We start from the raw sequence: 11,159 nt of genomic DNA, 5'->3' as shown, positions 1-11,159 counted from the left end.
AATAATATCCAGAGCATGCATTGAATTATTCCAGCTTGTTTCCTGTAATTTCCATGTAAAAGTCGTTATCTCAATTAAGAGTCAATTAAAACGAGCCATGACTATATGTCCATACCAACTGCATGCATTAAGATTTAAGACCAGTCCTTGCAACTATTCACGGGTAAAATCAAGTGATATTTTCCCTTTAAAAAGCAAATTAAGGATGAGTAATCCAAATCGATGTCAAAAGAAACGAAAATTTATATAGAATAATCAGGGGCAGCTCAACACAGTCTATGTGGCCTAAAGACAACATTGACGAAAGGCCTTAAGCTTTACTTTAAAAAAAATTATATATATAAATTGGATTCTATTTTCCTAATGTTTTGAGATGCAAGATTATTAACAACTTTTTTATAATTGCATTCTTCTAATTATCTTTTTTGGGGATGCATTATAGTTTTAACTCTTTTTTTTTTTTTTTTTTTTAATTTTGGAACAACTAGATTCATACTTAATTTTTTGTTGACATATTTAAGTTAACTAATATTAGGGTACGTGTAGATATGTGATTTTTGACCATCCCCAAGATTTTTCATATTTTAGCACGTAAATATTTAATTTAGACCTAACATAGCTATTTCAAATAATTTTTACTCTTTTACCTTATTTTATTACAAGAAAAATGAAAATTACAAAAATTGTTCCATTAATGTTTTGTAGTTATTTTTAGTCTTGAAAAATACCAAAAAAAAAATAGTTTATTTTAACGGTCAGTGTTATTTTAACAGTTAATAAATGAGGTCGTATTTTAGTTCCGTTCGCGAGTAAAGAATAAAATTTGGGCTCAAGTAACCTATTTTTAGGCCTAATTTTTAAACCTAGTCCACAATTATCAAGCCCATAATTCCTAGGCTCATACCCCTAACCTAATCCCTACCTTTATATAACAGTAGGTAATCCCTAATCCGCCGTTTTCTGTAAATAAGATCAGCGAAAAATACAACCAAAAAGGAGGCCTAAAAGCTAACCTAAGACCTATCAGCGTAAAGACCAAAAAAAAAAAAAAGCAGCAAAAAGCTGGACTCCAAACAATCAAAGAGCAGCGCCGCAATTCAAGATAACCAAAAAACGATTTCCCCCACATCCCCATCAGCTCTTTTCTTCTTCGAAAAAAACAAGATGTTCGCTGATTTGAGAGCGAAAGGTTAACACAGTTCCAATTTTTTCTTCCAGATCTAACGCTCACCATTCACACACACACACGGAAAAGAGAACAATAGATTCATTAATTGATCGGTTGAAGTTCAGAAGATTGGCGAAGTAGTAATACAGATTTTAGATGAAGCTTTGAAGCTGGCCTTTTCGTTCCTTTGGCATCTGGACTTGGAGCTATTTCGTTGGAGCATTGATTGAGGATAGAGGGGACAGAACAGTGAGGGAAAAGAATTAAGAAAAAACGCATAAAAAAAGAAGAAGAAAGAAAACGTCTGCCATTGTCCGTCAAAAAAAATAATATATTATGCTCCTTCATTTTAATTTTGAATTTCGCTTCAAAAATGGAGTTTAGTCGAGGTTGATTCGAGTTTGTTGCCGGTTGTAAATTTTTGGTGTCGATTTGGGTTCCCGTCTGCGGTTCGTCACATTTTTGAGTTCAAAACAGTAAAACAATCAATTTTTCGGCTATATTGAGGTTCAACTCTTCAATCCTCTACTCATTTTATTCTAGCTTAATGTTAATTGTTCACTCGAATTGGTTATAGCTGAACATAATTTGTCACAATATAGATATTGAGTTGCTATTTGTCAACTGAATTATGTCAAATTAGATTAAAGGGGCTCGGGTGTGCATTTCATGTGACCCTACCACAATTTTGAATAATGATAGTAGAAATAAGCATGTTATAAATTCGGGTGTGCATTTTATGTGACCCGATTCTAATTCTCAACAACGTTAAATAAAATGTGTCGTGGATCGCGGGTGCATTTCATGTGGCGTGGTTCGAGGCGTGTTTTAAATAACGTTGAATCTTCCTAAAAGCGTTTTAAAATAATCAAAAACGGTTAATAAGTTAAGAATGCACGATAGGTTAAACATGTAATAAATCGGATAACGAACCAATTTTAATAGTTTAAGCGACCGTGCTAGAACCACGGAACCCAGGAATGCCTAACACCTTCTCCCGGGTTAACAGAATTCCTTACTTAGAATTTTTGGTTCGCAGACTTCAAAAGGAAAGTCGAATTTCCTCGATTTGGGATTTAAAATAAACCGATGACTTGAGACACCAATAATTATCCCAAGTGGCGACTCTGAAAATCAAATAAATAATCTCATTTCGAATAATGTCACTTAAATTGGAAAAACTCCCTTATACCCCCTCGGGTGTGTAAAAAGGAGGTGCGACAGCTCTGAAGACTCTACTGGGGATCCAAACCCAGAACTTCGGTTCAGGGTTCAAGAATTTGAGCATAGAATAACTGTTGTAATTGGTTTGTTTTTATCTGATTTTTACATGTTGAGCCTAATGTACTAATTGCAGCTTTTCACCGCTTTGATATTGTTTGGACTGTATATAAATTGCTACGAAACCCTCATCTCTCTAAGTCTTCTAAATCAGATGGGAAGTGTGCACTTTTGTGTGACTTCTTTTCTGTTAGAGTCTTATCTCAATTTTAGGACGAGGTTCAGACAAGTTGCAAAGCCGATGAAGCTTCTGTATTTCCGGTATGCTGCCCCCCCTCGGCTCGAGCTGTCCGCTCGGGTAAGCCAGGTCTAGAACAATACACCCAGGTTTAAAACCTAGTATAACAAAGCCTCATGCCGAATCCCTAGTAGGAACGTTTGTTTGCATCACGTGCATATGACTTTAGGGACTCAACACAGGGGTTGGGTCCGTCTAGGACAGGTGTACCCAAATTAAAAAGACCATCCTGATGCATCTTATGTGCTACTTGCACATCTGTTTGTTTCGGCTTGCATGTTGACCGGCTTTTAGAATAGGGAAAGGAAATCAAAAAAAAAAAGAAAAGAAAAAAAATCAAAACTCAAAAATAGGAGAGAGAGGTAGGTATTTATAAAATTCTGAAACTCTACCGAAATTATGAAAAAATAAAAATAAAAAATAAAAAAATAAGTCATTTCAAAATGAGCCAAAATTTTCAAGTGCCATGTTTCACATGTTCCGGCAAAATTGACCAAATTATGCGGGTCTGATTCTCATCAGATGTGAGATATGTAGGCAAGCCTCATCGGTTCTGACCCCAATTTTCAAAAAATTCCCAAAAAAAAATATTTTTTCTTTTAGTTCCTTCTTTAGAAATCTTTCTTTAGAAAATTCAAAAAAAAAGTTTTTAAACTCAAAAATAGTTTCCTTCTTTCTGAAGTCTTTCATTTGGAAAAAGAAATAAAAAGAAAAATAAAAAAGAATAAAAATTTAAAATACGGGTTTCCTTCATTTTGAAGTATTTTTCCCACAAAAATCAGAAACAAAAATTCAAAAATATTCTTTTCTTCTTTAGAAGTCCTTCTTTTGTAAATGTCCATAAAAAATTGAACAAGCTGAAATCCAAAAATATTTTTACTTTTCTTTAGAAGTGCTTTTGTAAATAAATAAAAACTCAGAAATCCAAAACATTTTCTTAAAAGTCCCTCTTTCGAAAATTAAGAGGCAACATCCAAAATCTAAAAATATTTTTTTTTCTTCTTTAGAAAACGAGAAAACAAATGAAAATTCAAATAAAAATATTTTATTTTTACTTTTAAAATTATTTTTTGTTTGAAAAATTGAAACAGGTGCAATCCAAAGCAACCGTGCAAGAAGCAGGTGCAGCCAAAAAGGAAAATGAAATGTGTAAGCGCTAGAAACAGATTTGCAACAATAATCAACCCAAAAGGGAAGTCTCCTCCAAATTCTTTCCTGTATTTTTTTTATTAAAAAATGAATTGAAATGAAAGAAAATAGATAAGAAGAAAATTCAAAAAAAATTGATAGCTTAGGATTCCCAACCTCATTCTTTTACGCTTTTGCCAACATTAGGGCTCCAATCCATGAGTTGAGATTTTTAGATATAGGGTCGTCATTCCCTAGTCGTCTTTTTGCCAACATTAGGGCCCCAATCCCTAAGTTGAGATTTTAGACATAGGACCTCCATTCTCTAGTCGCCTTTTCTTTGCCAACATTAGGGCTCCAATCCTGAGTTAGAGATTTTTAGATGAATCTTTGAAGCTGGCCTTTTCGTTCCTTTGGCATCTGGACTTGGAGCTATTTCGTTGGAGCATGGATTGAGGATAGAGGGGACAGAACAGTGAGGGAAAAGAATTAAGAAAAAACGCATAAAAAAAGAAGAAGAAAGAAAACGTCTGCCATTGTCCGTAAAGAAAAAAAAATTATGCTCCTTCATTTTAATTTTGAATTTCGCTTCAAAAATGGAGTTTAGTCGAGGTTGATTCGAGTTTGTTGCCGGTTGTAAATTTTCGGTGCCGATTTGGATTCCCGTCTGCGGTTCGTCACATTTTTGAGTTCAAAACAGTAAAACAATTAATTTTTCGGCTATATTGAGGTTCAACTCTTCAATCCTCTACTTATTTTATTCTAGCTTAATGTTAATTGTTCACTCGAATTGGTTATATCTGAACATGATTTATCATAATATAGATATTGGGTTGCTATTCGTCAACTGAACTATGTCAAATTAGATTAAAGGGGCTCGGGTGTGCAGTTCATGTGACCCTACCACAATTTTGAATAATGATAGTAGAAATAAGCATGCTATAAATCTGGGTGTGCATTTCATGTGACCCGATTCTAATTTTCAACAACGTTAAATAAAATGTGTTGTGGATTACGGGTGCATTTCATGTGCCGTGGTTCGAGGCGTGTTTTAAATAACGTTGAATCTTCCTAAAAGCATTTTAAAATAATCAAAAACGGTTAATAAGTTAAAAATGCACGATAGGTTAAAACATGTAATAAATCGGATAATGGGTCAATTTTAATAGTTTAAGCGACCGTGCTAGAACCACGAAACCCAGGAATGCCTAACACCTTCTCCCGGGTTAACAGAATTCCTTACTTAGAATTTTTGGTTCGCATACTTCAAAAGGAAAGTCGAATTTCCTCGATTTGGGATTTAAAATAAACCGGTGACTTGGGACACCAATAATTATCCCAAGTGGCGACTCTGAAAATCAAATAAATAATCTCATTTCGAATACTGTCACTTAAATTGGAAAAACTCCCTTATACTCCCTCGGGTGTGTAAAAAGGAGGTGTGACAGTACGCGCTTTGCGCGTGTACCCTATATCAATGGATTTTTTTTTTAAATACGAAAAAATATTAAATAATGTGAGTTATTGAATAAAATAAAATAAAAAGTATAAGTTCTTAAATATGATGAACATTGATCATTTTTAGCCCGTTAGCTCGATAAATAAATAATAATATAAAATCTTAAAAAATATTATAATATTAGAGTTAATACTTTATAAAAAATAACGTAAATATAGGAAACTGTCATTTATTAGAATGGTTATAAAAAGAAAAACAAAAAAAAAAGACTCCATGTGTAGGTTATCATACGAAAATTTTAATCGAATGGTCATACAAAATAAAGGTCACAAAAATAAGGTAGAAAACCAATGTTTATTGTTATTCTATTATAATAATTCAAATTTTAATTGATAAAGTTATTTTTTTAGACCCTTGAATTATAGTAAAAGAGAAACGATAGCTGAAACAATGGTAATATCACAATAGAAGGATATCACAATGGAAGTTTAGCTTTGCTTTGAATGGCAAATACTCACGTTAGTTTTGATTTAATAAATATATTACACATCATATAATTCTATATATTAAGGTTTTTACATAGTTCAACTAAAATAAATATAATAAGTAAAATTTTAGCTAATTTTAACGTCCTAAAAGTTAGAAAAATAATTAAATGATTATTTTGAGTGTAAAATTAATTTAAAAAATTAATTTTCTTGATTTCTTTTTATACTTCTTATATTTGTCGAAGGATATCTATCAATGAAAATGTAGCTTTTCTTTGGATGGAAAATTACTCACGTTGGTTTGATAATTAATGTGTTACATGTTGCCAAATATTATGACTTTTTACATATATACTTCAAAAAAGAATTAAGGAAAAATATAATAAGAAAAATTTTAGGTGATTTTAAAGTCCTAAAAAAATTAGGAGAAATAATGAAATGACTAATTTGTCTAGTATGAAATCAGGTTTTAGAAGGTAAAAAAGGCGAACGACATTTCGCTAAGGACCTTTGTGCTTTTAATATAGTATAGATAGATGAATATAATAAAAAGACTATAAATAACTTGTTTACCCTTAAATTTGGATAACAATTAAATTTATAATGTGGTTTTAAGGACACATGATTTCACCTAATACCAATTGATAAATGTAAAGACTAGCAATAGAAATTAACAAATAAGATAAAGCAAACCAGTGTTTGAACGAGATTCAGCCCTCGAGCATAAATACCCTCGAACTGATTGGTGCAAGAACAAAAATATAATAAGCTGATGAACAAAGAGTATGAACTAAAGAACATGCATCATATTATTGCTTTGATATAAAAATATCTACTTCTCTATTTAAAAGTACTCATTATTTTCCGATAATTAACCTATTAGCCTATTTTTTGATTAAAGAAAAATGAGCCCCCCCTCCCCCCAAAATTTGTGGGGCCTCAAATATATGCTTTAATTGGTTGACCCTGTAGCAGGCGCTGAGACTAATGAGAAGTAGAATAACAATTGCAAATGTTTAATGTGCGTAAATTACATTTGCTTAAGAAATTCGACGTTTACCAACCAACTCAGTTTTCTATTTCTTTTTTCTTTTCTGTCTCAATGTGCTTCCTTTTAATTGATAACGTAGTACGTGCTTGGTCCATACATCTCGACGACAAGATCTAGTGAGCATATGCTTTTAAGAACAATTAGGAGATGTCATAGTCTCACATAATAAGTTTAAAACTATGCACCTTTTAAAATACTTATTCGAAATTTGTCAAAATTCAATTAAATTTACATATTTGTGTATGTTTCCAAAATGCTGAGATAGTTGAACCCATTGAATTACGCTCCATATGCACTAATACCCACTGTAGGATATATGGCTCTGTTTAACTGTGAAACTAAGTGGGCGTTTGGACATAAGAATTGTGAAATTCCGAAAAAAGTGAGAAAAAAATTCAAGTTGAAAATAGTATTTGAAAATTAGAGTTGCGTTTGGACATGAATACAATTTGGAGCTGTTTCTAAATTTTTGTGAGTGCTTTGAAGTGAAAATTTTGAAAAATAGTTTTTTGGAGTTTTTCAAATTCCGAAAAATTTCAAAATTCAACTTCAAATGAAAAATTGAAATTTTCATGGTCAATCCTTGATTTCGAAAAAAAAATAAAAAAAATTTCGAAAAAAAAGGAATCCCTTTTTATGGCCAAACGGGCCCTTAAAATATTTAATCAAGACTTGATGAAATTAGATAAAACCAAAAAGAAAAAGAATAATTAACAAGAATAACATCCCATATCAACAATAAACTAAAAATAGCCAATTTCTTTTATGTTTTTACCCGGTTTATACAGAGGGTTGATTTTATTTATTTTTTGTAGCCAATTCTGTTGTCATGTGATGACCCAAAAGGTCATCTTTTGTTTTAGAATCCGTTTTTGTGTTCTGAGGCATTAAAAACCTTCTTTTATCACTCTTAGATTTACATGCACAGTCCGAACGCGATACCGGAATGCTTTTGTATGAAAAATTTAAGAAACAAAATAATTTTTGGCTTAAAAAGATGATTTTAATTGACTTCAGTCAATATTTTGGGTAAACGGACCCGGACCTGTATTCCGACGGTGCCGGAGGATCCGTAGTAAAATATGAGACTTGGACGTATTCCCGGAATAGAATTCCGAGGTCCCTAGCCCGAGAAATGAATTTTTGAAGAAAATTGTTTAACTGAAAATATAATGGTTTTTGGAAATTTAAATAGATTTTATCTTGTTGGTATCGGGCCTGTATTTTGGTTCCAGAGCCCGGTACAGGTCCATTATGGTATTTAGACCATATCTGTGAAATTTGGTGGAAAACGGAGGTGATTTGACGTGATTCAGACCTTTGGTTGAAATGTTAGAAATTTTGAACTATCTTGAAAATTTTATGAGTTTTGGTGTTGAATTCATAGTTCTAAATGCTATTTTGGCGATTTGATTGCGAGAGCAAGTTCGTAGGATATTTTAAGACTTGTGTGCATATTTGGTTTGGAACCCCGAGGGCTCGGGTGAGTTTTGGATAGGCTACGGAGTGTTTTGAGACTTAAGAAAATTGATGTTGTGTTGCAGATCTGGTTCGCAAATGAGAGCATTGCATTTGCGAAGTTCCATCGCATTTGCGATCAGAGGGCAGGGAGGGGGACCTTCGCATTTGCGAAGTTCATCGTCGCAATTGCGACTCTAACAGTGATCGCATTTGCGAACAATTGTTCGCATTTGCGAAGGCAGCAGGTCAGGCCAAGCTTCGCAATTGTGATGCATTGGTTGTATTTACGAGTTCGCATTTGCGAACCTTTGATCGCAAATGCGATATCTACGACCGTGTAAATCATAACTTAGACGGGATTTTCACCCATTTTTCAATTCTCTCAAACCCTAAACCTCCCTAGGAGATTTTTCAAATACCCAAACTTCTCCAAATCATAAGTAAGTAATTTCTAACTCAACTCTTTCAATCTATCTCATCTTTTTGTAAGATTTCATCAAAAAATCTAGGGATTTTCATGGGAAATTGGGTATTTTTGGGTGAAATTTGGGGAATTAGACCTCAAATTGAGGTCGGATTCCAAAACCAATTGCATATACGGGCTCAGGGGTGAATGAGTAATCGATTTTTGGTCCGAACTTCGGGTTTTGACCAAGCGGGCCCGAGGTCGGTTTTTGACTTTTTGGGGAAAATGCTAGAAAATCTATGATTATGCAGTGGAATTGTTTTCTTTAGCGTTTATTGATGTTATTAAATTAATTATGACTAGATACGAGTGAATTGGTGATGGAATCGAGAGCAAAGCGGTGATTGAGTGTTGAATTACCCGTTGACTTGAGGTAAGTGTTTCGTCTAACTTTGACTTGAGGGAATAGGAATCCCCGACTTATTTGCTATGTGAAATTCCATGTGTGTGGCGTATAGATATGGTGACGAGTATCTATGCGCCACTAAATTTCTATTTTTAGCTTGTTCCCTTCCCCATTTTCTATTATACTATTTCTTGCCTTAATTGCAATTGCTTCCATGTCTTAATTGCTACTTGCTCATATATGTTTCAATGTCTAATCGCTTCATATTAACTGTTGTTCTCTTTATTGAAGTATTTAATTGATTCATGGTTTCGTTTTATCACACTGTTGGCTTATATTGGCTTGTTGGTGCCTTATGGTACACCTTGGTTGGTTTCGTTGAGTAGTTTACACTGGTGAAGTTTCCTAATCGTAGTGATATTCCATTGTGTGAATTGCGGTATAAGTATATTAGAGGATTTGAATTAACTCGTGAAACACTTGTCTTTATTCATTTGTGATTGGTGCTGATATATATATATATATATATATATATATATATATATATATCGGGTTGCACGCCGCAACAAGAAGAATAAAGGTAAGACGTGATTGTTTGGTGGGATCGGGTTGCATGCCGCAACAAGAAGTAATAAGGGTGGACATGTGGGATCGGGTTGCGCGCCGCAACAGGAGGAATAATGGTGAAATGTGTTGAGGAGTAATAAGGGTGGACATGTGGGATCGGGTTGCACGCCGCAACAAGGAGGAATAGGGGTGAATATTGATACCGTTGTTGTTTATATGATGGGATCGGGATGCGTACCGCATCAGTTGTTGTTATGTGTTCATATCTGTTGAGGTCCATTATTATGATGTTGAAACACCCATAAGGATTGGTTATAGCTGAATACTAGTAGAATAGTTGGGTTCCAAATTTATTTAATGCCAGTTATTGCTTTATTACATTATGTATTTTCTTTTCTGTTTAGTATAAACTGTTGCAGGTTGTATATGTTGTATGCCCCGCCGTAGCCTCGTCACTACTTTGTCGAGGTTAGACTCGGCACTTACCAGTACATGGGGTCGGTTGTACTGATACCACACTCTGCATTTCTTGTGCAGACTTCGGAGCTAGTGGCTGATCGAGAGGTTGGTAGCTGTTGCTGCATTTTGGAGATCCAAGGTAGTTCTGTAGGCGTCCGCAGGCCCTGTCGTCCCCTTCTATCCTATTTCATTTCTGTTTTATCTACTTTCAAGATAGATGTAAACATTTCGTTCACACCATTATTTGTAGTATTCGTAGACAGTTCGTGAGTCTTGACACCAGTTCTGGGTGAATTTTATTTCGGTTATTGCATAAAGTTAAGCTTTTAAACTGTTTTCTCTTGCACTTATTTCCGCTGGTTTATTTTGTTAAGTCTTAAAATATTTGAAAGATAAAGGAAAAAGGTAAGATATTCTGAAACGTTGGCTTTCCTAGCGAGTACAATATTAGGCGCCATCACGGTCCCGACGGTGGAAAATTCGGGTCGTGACAAGTTGGTATTAGAGCTCTAGGTTTCTTAGGTCTCACAATTCACGAACAAGCTTAGTAGAGTCTGAGGGATCGGTACGGAGACATCTGTGCTTATCCCTAGAGGCTACAGAGTTAGGAACAATTTCACTTCTATTCATCTCAGTCGTGTGGTTTGATCTTCAATACTAATTGAAGTCTCTACTCTGTTCTTTCGCAGATAGAGGGAACACGTACTGCTTCATCAGCTGATCAGTATACCGAGCCCCCAGCGGCAGATCCTACGTGGGGCAGAGGAGGAGGTCGAGGCCGTGCTAGAGGCCGAGGCAGGGGTAGGGCTCAGCCCAGAGATCGAGCAGCAGCACCAGCGGCGGAGCCTCAGGTAGAGTTTGATGATGAGGTTCCGGCCTAGACCGTTGCAGCAGGGACAACTCAGGTTCCAGAGGGGCTCATAGCTACCCCGTTACTTCAGGATGCTTTGGTCCGACTAGTGGGCCTTATGGAGAATGTTACTCAGGCCGGCATACCTTCTGTAGCACCAGCCGCCTCTCGAGCTGGGGGAGGAGCACAGACTCCCG

The sequence above is a fragment of the Nicotiana sylvestris genome, chromosome 6 (assembly GCF_000393655.2).
Source record: "Nicotiana sylvestris chromosome 6, ASM39365v2, whole genome shotgun sequence".
NCBI lineage: Eukaryota > Viridiplantae > Streptophyta > Magnoliopsida > Solanales > Solanaceae > Nicotiana > Nicotiana sylvestris.
Note: the sequence above shows the minus strand (reverse complement) of the source record.